Source organism: Lineus longissimus, chromosome 19, assembly GCF_910592395.1.
Source record: "Lineus longissimus chromosome 19, tnLinLong1.2, whole genome shotgun sequence".
Taxonomy (NCBI): Eukaryota; Metazoa; Nemertea; class Pilidiophora; order Heteronemertea; family Lineidae; genus Lineus; species Lineus longissimus.
The window spans coordinates 6,978,491-6,992,017 of record NC_088326.1 but is presented as its reverse complement, the minus strand read 5'-3'; the positions used below and the strand labels follow the sequence as shown (position 1 = coordinate 6,992,017).

At 39.2% G+C, this 13,527-nt stretch overlaps 1 protein-coding gene and 1 long non-coding RNA gene across 3 annotated transcripts in view; both read left to right on the top strand.

The window, feature by feature from the left end:
- LOC135503493 (uncharacterized) overlaps positions 1–4,064 on the top strand; it is a 29,086-nt gene extending 25,022 nt beyond the window's left edge. Inside the window, exons 1-4 of one of the 2 annotated variants that reach the window (XR_010449903.1) lie at positions 1,747–2,165; positions 2,392–2,596; positions 2,937–3,141; positions 3,977–4,064. This is a non-coding gene — a long non-coding RNA (uncharacterized LOC135503493). Of the gene's footprint in view, positions 1–1,746; positions 2,166–2,391; positions 2,597–2,936; positions 3,142–3,976 lie in introns of those variants that run through there. The other variant, XR_010449904.1, reaches the window with a different exon arrangement.
- Positions 1–13,527, top strand: part of LOC135503218 (uncharacterized) — a 77,507-nt gene that overhangs the window by 32,855 nt on the left and 31,125 nt on the right. The gene's annotated exons all lie outside the window — the stretch shown is intronic.

The window sequence follows — 13,527 nt, the reverse complement described above, 5'->3', positions numbered from 1 at the left end:
ACTGATTACAACTCTCTAATAGATATGACATTTTCTAACATACCCAATCTTAAAACATCCACTATTGAAGGATCTTGGTCTGATCATAAAATGTTATTCATTGCATATCCTAATACAAATCCACAATAAATAAGATATGAAATTAAGCCTCTATAAGTCACAAGCGCAGCGGAAGGGGAGGGGGGAGACAAATGACTGGGGGTGGTGGGACCATGCATGTATATTTTTGTATGCAGCATAAGTTGCAGGCACATTATGCCCACTCTAGCCATTGACCATACATACTGTAAAATTCCGCCTGTCCCGCCAATTAACAGTGTTGACCAAGCTCAAACTGTAAAATTCCACCTTTCCCACCAATTTCCATTTGCAAAGACTAGGATCATAGTTTTCATCTGCAATACTCCTTAGATGGAAGTGGATGGGTTTAAGAGGTAAATGGAACCTGCTATTGTGTCTAATGTCCACGATAACAATATTATTCATAAAATTGCAGGCTTTAAATCTGGCGGGAGAGGCGAGATTCTACAGTAATACTAAATAATATAATTGTGAAATTATGAACATGCATAAAAGCATGTGACAGGTTATTTAAAGTGGTGCTAGAAACACAATACAACTAGAGCAACATAAGGCTATTATTACATGTAATATAATGAATGGTATATGTACATGTATGGTTCCTTGGGATAAATAACCGTCACCTTCCATGCGCTGACACTGTCGGCTGAAGTGAAACATTTCTAATCCCATTTTCACTCAATACCTTTGCAAACTGATGGATCCAGTGACATATTTATAGTCTCCACCTGCAGCTAAAACATCTTACACTGCAGCTGCACTCTTGTTGCCGGGTTGGGGAGGTGATGAATTTTTCTTCAATTTTAATTATTGTATAATAATAATAAGAAATCGTGGCTATTCTGTATAATTAATTATAATGTTCCTTTATGTAAACACTTCACTGCTAAGTGTACTTGGTGATTCTTGGAAAACACTTATTTAAGAACATAGACACTCGAACTCCAATCTGCAAATTGTTTGAGATTTCATGTATCTGTGAGCAAGGATTGTTCAATGGAAATTGTTTTGGGTGTCAGTATTGTCTTCGGGGGACAGCACGGCCCGCCTGGAAGGCACATGTTTGTCGTTGTTGTGGGACGTGAAAGTTTTTCTAATTTTCTGCTCAAAGATCATTTTATATGCATTTATACTAAGTTGAATGTCCCTCTACTTGAGGTGAGTGAATGAATAGGTTATCTGTGTAGGAATCACAGTTACTGTATAGAACTTTTAATCGCCTTAAACCACACAGTTTGACATTTACTGCAGCCAACTTTACCGCCATAGGTGTCACATGGCTTTGTAGTGCTTGGTTTGCACAAAGCCTTATTTCTTCCATCAGTATGAGTTTAATCTGGTTGTATAGGTACCTGAATGTGTAGAAAATCATGTCTTTCTGTCAAATGTAACTAATGCCAAGGGTGTCTCTGGATGTGATGATTGTAGGACACACCTGGCCAGTTTTGGGCTATTTTAGTTCTGATTGCTAATGCCAGGTGGCAGTGCCCACTAGATGTGTCTTCAGAGTCACAACCTATTCTTGTCACAACCTGTCCTTGCAGGTTTATTGATTTTCATCTTTTAAGTTTGAAAGTAGGTTGATAAGGGTTGTTGTCAACAATTTTGTAATGTTGTGTGTAATTTTGTATCGTTTCAGTTTACGTTCAATTATGAGGTCTTATTAAAGCGTTCGTTGTATGAGGAACCACATAGTTATTGGCTTTGTTTGGTGAACATCTCGGAGACCGTTACAGAAATATTCTGTGGATCATTAACAAATTATCAAAATGAGAACAGATTCATGTTGTATCACTATCAGTGACCAATGAAAATGATCTAAGTGTGATGGAAATTTTCTGTGGAATAACAAATTATGGAATTGAGAACTTAATTTATTTTAACTGCCCTGGATATCATGTCATTGTCCACACAACTTCAACTTCTGAAGGATAATTCATTCAATGAGGATAGGATATCTACTCAATATATCTGGAATGCAAGAACTGCTATATTCATACTCCCCTTGGTCATTAGCTTTCTACAGATCCTGAGTGAATGGACAGCATGAAATCTGATCTTCAGACCAACCACTACATCAATATGTAATTATTTCCTTTTCACTCTTAAACCTTTACATTTCCTTATCAGGAGCCCCTTTCATGAGGGCATACGCATTGTCATACTCATATTTGATCATTATGACATTGACCTCTGGTTCATGTTATTTTGCTTTTTATTTACAGATTCCTTGCATGTAATTTTCTGGCTTAGTCTGGTGTCTCCTGTATAAACATTATAGTTAGTACCCATTCTTTATTCCTTATTCAGACAAAATGTCTAAGCGCAAAGCAGACGACAATTCCGAGTGCATAGACTGCACCTGCTACATCCACAACGCCTCCCCAGTTAAAGGAAATGCAGAGCAAAAATAATTCTTCAAAGCAACATGCCAAGTCAACAACAACGAGTACAAGAACTGCTTATGCTATGCTCCTCGTCTACACAATGATTTTAAGAAAGCAGAAAATGCAACGTTAGTACTAGTATTACCCTTGTTTTGTCAGGGCCTGTATCAAAAAGACAAAATAATATATAAGTCTTGTAGTAAAACAAAATTTTGCCTTGCATTTGCACACTGAACTCAACAATCTGTATTTACAATGATGCCAGTCTTTGGATTATCAGGCCCCAGTCTGCATTACACTTCATCCAGATCAGTGGTTGTATTACCATGTGTAAATGTAAGGACAGCACTGGGGCCGAGTATAACCACTGTCATGTTTGATAAGCTATCCTACAGGCCCAGAGTGCTTATGCGCGCTTTGCTACATGTGTATGTAAATAACCAATTGTTCATATTAATCTATTTTCAGAAGTCCTGTCAAAATCAAGAACGTTCAATTGATTCCTAATAATCAAGACAACACGAAGAAGGACTTCAAGATAACAAACAATTCAACAATTGAAACGCAGAAAACAACAACCTTACCATTTAAGATGAAAACACCAGCAGTTGACCTAAATACAATCATCGATACACCACTGAAGGATTTGAAAAGTTTACAGATTGGCCAAAAGGTATGGGATTCTTTATACACTTCTTCAAACAGGATATGTATGAGAAGAATGCAAATGCTTATGCTATAGGAGCCTTGAAGTAGATTTTACAACGATGTGTGCACCACTACCTTCTCAATCTGAAGTTGGTACCCTTCTTAAGACGTGTTGGGTACTACAACCGCTTTCATACCGAATTCCCCAATGGAATGCAAGTTGAATGAAGAATGCTCAATTGCTCAATGAGTTTGAAAACGGTTCACAAATTGACTTCGATAAATCGTTTTGGATGGGTGCCGAACCGATTCCTGTAGCAACACTAATTGTGGACCACATTAAATGTGCTATAGTTCTCTAGTGTGAACATGGCTTTTGTATATGAAGACAATAAAAGCCTTCAAGGTATTATCATGATTGTTGTCATGGGGACATGGCCAAAAAAATCATCCTCAGCACTATTTTTCAAACTTATTGTCTCACTTCATTATATACATGTCTTATCTTTTCAGGTACGTGTTGTTGTAACAGTAACGAAGTTATCAGATGAAATCCAGCAGAAGGAAATTTATGGATCAATATTGAACCTACAAGAAGCTGTGATTTCCGATCAGACAAGTGCTGTAAAACTAGCTCTTTGGGGCTCTTACATTCAACAAATTGAATCGGGAAAGACATATCAACTTGCCAGCCTCTCAGTAAAAGACTACAATTCTGTTAGATGCCTGTCCACAACATCAGACACAATCATAAAGGCTCACCATGATCTTGCCGAACTTGCAAATGACCAAGATGTTGAAATCAGTACTTCGCATAGTATTGAAAATAGTACAATCGATCAAGTATCTGTTAATTTCAGACATGCTTGTCGTTGTGGAACCACAATTCCAGAGAATTCTCTACTATCTGAAACTTTAAAATGCACATCTTGTGGAATGTGACAGAGAGGTACAGATGCCAAAAAGAAAATGTGAGTAAAATTTGACATTAAGAAAGATACAGAAATTCATCAGTTGACTGCTTCTGATGAAATAATCATCAAATTCCTGTCCGTTGAAAATTTCTTCATAACAAACACCACTTCCAATGAAGAAATTGAAGAATTTCTGCTAAATTCAGAAACCATTCCATTCATTTCTTGCTCCACTGATGGAATGGTGTTATCATTCAATGTGACAAAAGTCTGAAATATTTAACAGGTGTTTCTAGAAACTCCCCGCACCAAGTGACATAGCACCGAAAAGTTGATAGTAGACACTTTAATTTCAACAGAAAGTACTTTAAGTGGTTGCTTAAGTGTGTGGAGATAAGGGCATAATAAATAGTAGTAGTGATTAGAACGGTTTATTTTCTCGCACAATATATTTTAGTGAACAGAACATTCAATAATTATTGACGTAAAGTTGATTTTTGAACAGCAATCTAATTGTAACTCATGTAAGGGAGCATACTTTTAGTACATACGCACATTTTCCCGATTTTTAAGACCCCCCTCCTCCCCTGTACGAAGGCATACGCAGGACAATGGACCCCCTGTGCGTTCGTATGCATCGACATCGAATAAATGCAGCGCGGGAAGCCGACTTGAGTTCCGACAACACTTACGGTTCTCACTAGGGTCACTCTAACTGAGCATCAACTACCCAGTAAACTAACAACATAAAACTTTTGACTAATATGGAGCTTTATTCACAAGTAAACCTCAGGATTACTGATTGATTTATATATATGTAAATTTATTAATCAATCTTATGATTAAGAGGAGGCATGAAAAAAGCAATGCTTAACGCTTATATATATATATGTTTATTCGTACTACTTTCCGTTGTACAGATAACAAAAAAAAAAAAAAAAAAAAAAAAAAAAAAGGTGCAATAAGACAATACAGAGTTGGGTGCAAATACAAGTTTACGATAAGGCAAACAAAGTAAAAGGTAAGACTGAGAGTCGAACCCGAAAACCTCTCATTCTTGGAGATGATCCTGAATAAGTTACATTAGTATCTTGAACTATCACAATAAAACTAACACCAAAAACAATACTCCATCAAATTAACCTGTACACAAAAAGTTAATTATCGTGTCTATTTCCTCTTTTGTGAGAATATGATTCCCTGCCTCCCGCATTTCAAGCAATTCCCTAACTTGGATGGCAACCCTTTTATGCCCCAATCCCCCAAATTCTCTATTGATGTCCCTTAGCATTATACATTCATCAGGCAGCTGATCCCTATTCCAGTTGTACTTTTGTAACACCATAGTTAGACTTTTCCCCACTGATGAGACGCTCCCGGCAAATAATAATCCAACTGTAACCTTTACGAGTGTATTTCCTGATTTCCGCAGTCCTTTGATGAATTTTACGAACCTTTTCTCCAATTGAGTTTGAACGCTACAGTCCTTTATAATGGCTGGTAACAGGTCATTATGAGTGCGATATGGCAAACACAAAATCTGACGAATACATTTACGCCATGCAATATACAATTCTTCCATGTATGGTTTTGAACAATCTAGCAACTGGTAACCATACAGCGGCATACAAAAACTTTTGAATAACTTATATCTGATTTCAAAGTTGGCGTACCTAAACTGAGCCATAAGCATGTTGGTCCGTTTGTACAGATCATTAACTAAAACCTGAACCCTACTCCGACGAACATCAGGACCAAGAAGAATGCCCAAATGAATTTCTTCATTAGAAATTTGAACCCTTGTACCCTCAAATACAATCTCCCCTGGCGGGTCATGTGACCCGAAGACTAAATATCTACTTTTATATGCGTTGAAGGATATTCTGAATTCAATAGAAAATTGACGAGCCGTGTTTAGCATCTTATTTAACCCATAGAACGATGGTGCTAAGAGAATAACATCATCGGCATATGCAAATACACCGCAAAAAATGTTGCCAACATGGCAGCCGAAACCGTCAGTTTTTATACTCGTAATAAGCTCATCCAGATAGATTCCAAAAAGAACGGGGGAGAGCACCCCACCCTGCTTAACTCCATTGGATACAGTAAATTCACCAGACATATGCTTCCCCCACTGAACCTGTACACGTTGTTGTGTGTAGATGTTGGCTAATAGCCTAGCCGCTAATGGACATAGCCCTTTTTTGATCAAAATTCGAAATAGCTTCACAAAATGAACACAATCAAATGCTTTGCTTGCATCAAGCATTACGCAATACACTGCGGTGTTGCAACTGTTATAATAATTAATTACTTCAGCCGTGCTACACGTAGCTGTGGAGAGACCTGCCTTGAACCCAAACTGGGCATCAGATGTACTTAGTTCATTCTCGTACTTTTTTAGGAATATATTATCCATTATTTTGCCAATAACGCTACTTAGCGAAATACCTCTATAATTATCGGACGTATTCAAAGACTTTCTACTGTTTTTTGGAATTGGAACTACTTTAGTTCGAACAAACCCCATCGGGCAATATCCGTGACTCATCATGGAGCTCACTAAAAAAGGCACGTAAACATGTAATAAATGATCCCCATTTATAAAGTGATCTGACATAATTTTGGGGTTACTGTCTTTTTTACCTCGCTTCAGACACTGTACTCCCTTCATAACTTCGTGCACACTCAATACATGATCATGATTATTGTCAATACAATGTCTGGTAATACCCGTATCAATATCTCTCTTCACATCATTCATCTCATTTATATCATACGATACAGAATTATACAAACGTTTAAACTTCTCACCAAAAAGTTCACAAGTTGCGTCCGTACCCTTCACATTATCCATACTAGAAGGGAGTACAGTGCCTTTTCCTTTCACCTTTTTTATTTCTTTCCAGAAGTCGTCATTCTTGTTATTACCTAGGGACTCAGCTAATTTATTTGCAGCAGTCCTTTCCTGATTTTTCTTATTTCGTCTCACAGCCAGATGGTAGAGGGCTCTGGTGTGGCGGCGTATGTCGGCTATTACCCCAAGCCGCGGCCTACCATTTACTTTCCATAAATCGTGCCAAAAAGTGGCCCTTCTTTTAAACTCCCTCACCTCGTCATTCCACCCAGCTCTACCAGGCACTCTACCATTACTTCTAATACTAGGAGTTGTTTCCTCGCTAGCATCAACGCACGCCCCGATTATTTCATCATGAAATCGCTCTATCTCCTGAAAATGATCAGTACAAAAAAAGTTTCGACATTGAATAGCATCCATTGGTATATCTATATGGTCTAATTTCTGATTGAGGCTACGCCTATAATTAAATAAATCCTCAGGGGTTGCTCTCTCCCATACCTGGGTGTGGTTGGGCTCATTGGCAAGGTTATCGTCATTGGGGACCATATGCTGCATATTCATCTCAAGTCCCATATGCAGACTTGAATGATCTGAGATGTTGTAGCCTTTATGAAGCGCATTGTAGTTTCTTATTTTGTTATGCCCCCTCATTACACTCTTTACAAATTACATAAAACACAAGATGGACAACTGTAATTGACCGAGGTCAGATATCACAAGATATAATGTGCAGAGATATCAGCGAGTAAATCTGCGTGTTCTTTCAATGTAAGTTTGAACTACTACTACTACAGACACAATCATAAAGGCTCACCATGATCTTGCCGAACTTGCAAATGACCAAGATGTTGAAATCAGTACTTCGCGTAGTATTGAAAATAGTACAATCGATCAAGTATCTGTTAATTTCAGACATGCTCATCGTTGTGGAACCACAATTCCAGAGAATTCTCTACTATCTAAAACTTTAAAATGCACCTCTTGTCGAATGTGACAGAGAGGTACAGATGCCAAAAAGAAAATGCGAGTAAAATTTGACATTAAGAAAGATACAGAAATTCATCAGTTGACTGCTTCTGATGAAATAATCATCAAATTCCTGTCCGTTGAAAATTTCTTCATAACAAACACCACTACCAATGAAGAAATTGAAGAATTTCTGCTAAATTCAGAAACCATTCCATTCATTTCTTGCTCCACTGATGGAATGGTGTTATCATTCAATGTGACAAAAGTCTGAAATATTTAACAGGTGTTTCTAGAAACTCCCCGCACCAAGTGACATAGCACCGAAAAGTTGATAGTAGACACTTTAATTTCAACAGAAAGTACTTTAAGTAGTTGCTTAAGTGTGTGGAGATAAGGGCATAATAAATAGTAGTAGTGATTAGAACGGTTTATTTTCTCGCACAATATATTTTAGTGAACAGAACATTCAATAATTATTGACGTAAAGTTGATTTTTGAACAGCAATCTAATTGTAACTCATGTAAGGGAGCATACTTTTAGTACGTACGCACATTTTCCCAATTTTTAAGACCCCCCTCCTCCCCTGTACGAAGGCATACGCAGGACAATGGACCCCCTGTGCGTTCGTATGCATCGACATCGAATAAATGCAGCGCGGGAAGCCGACTTGAGTTCCAACAACACTTACGGTTCTCACTAGGGTCACTCTAACTGAGCGTCGACTACCCAGTAAACTAACAACATAAAACTTTTGACTAATAAGGAGCTTTATTCACAAGTAAACCTCAGGATTACTGATTGATTTATATATATGTAAATTTATTAATCAATCTTATGATTAAGAGGAGGCATAAAAATAGCAATATGCTTAACGCTTATGCCCCCTCATTACACTCTTTACAAATTACATAAAACACAAGATGGACAACTGTAATTGACCGAGGTCAGATATCACAAGATATAATGTGCAGAGATATCAGCGAGTAAATCTGCGTGTTCTTTCAATGTAAGTTTGAACTACTGAAAATATAGATATACTGTGGCCGCTCAGTTAAGTGGTCTTCTAGTCTATAATACCTATTTATAATATCGCCAACCCATAGTTCCCTTGCTGGCACTGGATTGGGCAGATAATTTGAGTAGGCATTGGTCAAAGATAGAAGACATGGATTGGCAGGCGGCCTCACGAAAATTGACACAGTTTTAGTATGGACAGGCTGCCCTTGGTTTATAATCATGAAATTAACATCTAGGGCTTTTGTGGCCATATGTTGACCTGTTTTCCATACAATTGGCCATGTGAGGTTTGTGGCAAATGTCATGGAGGAGTAATTCATGGCCTCCGTAACAAAATCTTGGACAAATGAACCCTTCAATCACAGCTGCAGAATTTTTGCTTCGAATTCGTTTTCTGCTAAGGTACGGGTTTTTGTTCACATTCTTAACCGATTGACCTATCAACTTAAAACTTGGTGTGTGGGTACCTTATGGTAACACCAAAACTTGCAAACCAGAAACCAGGCAAATAAAATCACACTTTGGCCTGTAGGGTGGCGCTTTGTAAAATCTCATGTCTCATGAATGCTGCTAGCGACAATCATGATTTCTTGGGTTCCTCTCATGAGAACAATGATATAAGCATTACCTATGTTTTTGATATGACCTACTTTTTAAGGTCACAAGTCACATTCGAAAACCTCCACAAATGTGTCACGTGTTGTTGCTATTTGACCCTGATCGTTTCAAACATAAGGTGCTTCTGGGTAGCTCCTACAAAAACTCAACAAATAAGATTTGGCAATTGAAGACAAAAACACCTAAGGCAATGAATCCATATTAATACAACCTTTATTGATATCAATATCAAAGCGCACTCTCTCAAGTCTTCATTTTCACTGTCTCATATCAGGTTCAACATCAAACCGTGTGTCCTCATCATCATCTGACAATTCTTCCTCCGCGAGCAACAGATCTTCAGCAGGCTGAGCATCTAACAACTGGGCTGCCTGAAAGGCACGATCTGGCACTTCAAGTGATACGTCAGCCCAAGCTTCACTCACAATGTTAATCACGTCTGTTAATGTAATCCGTGGGAACAGACCATCAGCAGCTGTGTGCTGCCGTTTCCATAGCTTCCATTTGCTCCTTACGATGCATTCAAATCCACGGATAACCGTTAAATCCAAAGGTTGTACCAAGGATGTACATCGGGCCGGTATGAAGTCGACAACAACACCTGACTCAACTAATGGAAGGTTAAAGTCCTCCGCCTGATGTGGACGAAACTGGTCCAGAAGCAGCAAAGTTCTTCCGGGCTCAGCATCCTCAAGTTGTGGCAAAAAAATATCGTGAAGCCAATGTTGCATTGTTTCCGCATTTTGCCATCCACTACGAGATGACGTTACCCTTACGTTGTCGGGGATGTTGTCCAATGCTCTTATTTCTCTGATGAAACCAGGCTGTCTAAATATGATATGCGCAGGAGCTTTACCCCCATTCGTCCCGATCGCAAGAGTGACGGTACAACCCAGCTTATGATTACCACGACTGGTTTTGATATCCACATTTGTGGTTCCTTTAGTTTCGGCTGTATAGAGCGGGCGAAAGTCCAACTGCATGAATGTTTCATTCATATTCCAAATTGTTTGAATTTCTAAAGCGTGAACAGTGTCTCTCACTCCGTCACGGAGGTTCTGTACCCGTTCATTGGCGTCAGCGGGAAGTACCGTAGAATTTGTCGTCCGGCGACGGAAAACAATGCCTTTCCTCTGCATAAACCTGGTGGTCCATCCATCGCTGGCCCGAAACAACGAACGCTGAGGTCGATTTTGGTATAGTTCTTGTCTCTCCTGTAGCGGCAAGTCGTCCACCCAGTCTTGAAAGATTCGAAGGGGCACATCGCGCAAGTCACTCCTTGAGACCGGCAGTGCAATTCTCCTCTGATCAATAAATGACTGATGGACATTTTCCTCCAATTCCGGCCAACACACTTTGTGATCTTCTCTGACTCGTCGAGAATGGGAATTTCTTTCCATCTGTTCCATTAAATTGTCGATATCGTTTATCCATCGTCTGAGGGTGGTGAGAGGTATGTGGTACTGTCTCGCGTATTCTGCAGGGTTAAGGAGTCGGCCTTGTAGAATTAAACCCTGGCACTCCAAGACATGTCAGACCTTGGCCTCCACCGTATAACTATGGTGCCTCCTTGGTAGGCATCTTGGAGCAACATCCCCGTTATTTGGGTCCATGAGCCAAGCGGTTGCAAGAAATGTAACCAAAAATATCGCTGTCAACTTTAACGTCATCTCTAAAATCTTTAGCATTACAGAATGGGACATATACTGCAGGTGGAAGCCTGTGGTCATTACAAAAACTTCACACAACGACCTGGGGAAAATTACCAAAAGATCTTCCTTATTCTTATTCATAACCAAAATGACTACAACAAGTAGAAGTGGGATGAAGGCACATCGATTTCATGCTAGCACTGAACTGCCGGGTGTAAATTTCGTAAGGCCGCCTGCCAATCCAGGTCTTTTATCTTTGGCCATACCTACTCAACTTGTGTGCCCAATCCCGTGCCAGCAAGGGAACTATGGGTTGGCGATATTACAAATAGGTATTGGACTAGAAGACCGCTTAACTGAGCGGCCACAGTATTTGTATCATGGGAGTAAGCCTCGTTACCAAAAAGAAAATCCTGTACAGTATACGGTAAAATTCTAGGTGGAGGAAATCTATCCTCGAGTTCAAGTACCAACTGATGTCTCTGCGCAGTATACCGAGTGCAGTGAAAAAAGTAATGATATGGATTCTCAACTGGCTTGTCGAAACAATAATTACAAGACGGGTCAGCAATGACATGATTTATAAATAAATGATAATTCAACCCGATTACTGATTGATTAACCTGAAGATCGTTGTCTGCATTTAATTAAAGGCATTAACGGGATGAAAATAGCATATTTAGTGAAAGTTGTTTCTGGGTCTGGAACCCCCCCTCCGTATACGCACCCGTACGCAAAATAGGCCCATTTTTTCAGACCCCCTCCCCCCTCGTGCGTACGTACTAAAAGTATGCTCCCTAACTGGAATATAATATTTTAGTGAAAAGAACATTCACTAATTCTTGACATAAAGTTGATTTACTTCATTTGTACAGCAATCTCAATGTAACTGGAATATATTTTAGTGAAAAGAACATTCACTTATTCTTGACATAAAGTTGACTTACTTCATTTGAAAAGCAATCTCAATGTAACTGGAATATATTTTAGTGAACAGAACATTCACTTATTCTTGACATAAAGTTGATTTACACACCAAATATGAAATGTCTAGGCAAACTCGTTCAGAATGTAGAGAGGTCACAAGGGATTTGGAAGTTTTACAACAAAATGGCTGACAGTCGGCCATCTTGAGTGCAAAATCAGCCATTATCAAACTTGGCCTTGATAATCACCCGATACACATGCACACTAAATATGAAATGTCAAGGCGAACTCGTTCAGAATGTAGAGAGGTCACAAGGCATTTGCAAGTTTTACAACAAAAAGGCCGACAGTCGGCCATCTTGAGTGCAAATCAGCCATTATCAAACTTGGCCTTGATATTCACCCGATACACGTGCACACCAAATATGAAATGTCTAGGCGAATTCGTTCAGAAAGTAGAGAGGTCACAAGGCATTTGCAAGTTTTACAACAAAATGGCCGCCAGTCGACCATCTTGAGTGCGAAATCAGCCATTATCGAACTTTGCCTTGATATTCACCTGATACGCGTGCACACCAAATATGAAATGTCTAGGCGAATTCGTTCAGAATGTATAGAGGTCACAAGGCATTTGGAAGTTTTACAACAAAATGGCTGACAGTTGGCCATCTTGAGTGCAAAATCAGCCATTATCGAACTTGGCCTTGATATTCACCGGATACACGTGGACACTAAATATGAAGTGTCTAGGCGAACTCGTTCAGAATGTAGAGAGGTCACAAGGGATTTGGAAGTTTTACAACAAAATGGCCGCCAGTCGGCCATCTTGAGTGCGAAATCAGCCATTATTAAACTAGGCCTTGATATTCACCTGATACACTTGGATACTAAATATGAAATGTCTAGGCGAACTCGTTCAGAATGTAGAGAGGTCACAAGGCATTTGCAAGTTTTACAACAAAAGGGCTCCCAGCCGGCCATCTTGAGTGCGAAATCAATTATTATTGAATTCGGCCTTGATATTCACCCGATACACGTGGACACCAAATATGAAATGTCTAGGCGAACTCATCAGACTGTAGAGAGGTCACAAGAGTGTGACATACAGATGGTCGGACGGACAATCCTGATAAAAACAATATATTCGAACTTTCTCCGAAAGTGCGGATATAACAAGGCAAAAGTAAGTGCCCTTGCTTACCATGTTGAACATACCAAACAACATTCTGCAGCTATTCAAAATGAGCTGATACGTTGGGTCTCAATGTTTGCCAAAGCTCACGATGAGAGCGTCTCCACAAAAGACGAGGTGATATTCAATGCCTTTCTTTTAGCTTATTGGTTGATGGAAGAAGAATTTGCCAATAAGAAACTCTTCTCACTGCTGAAATTGCTGCAGGTCTCAGGCCTTGAAATCATGAAGTATCTTCCATACACCTCTAGAACTACA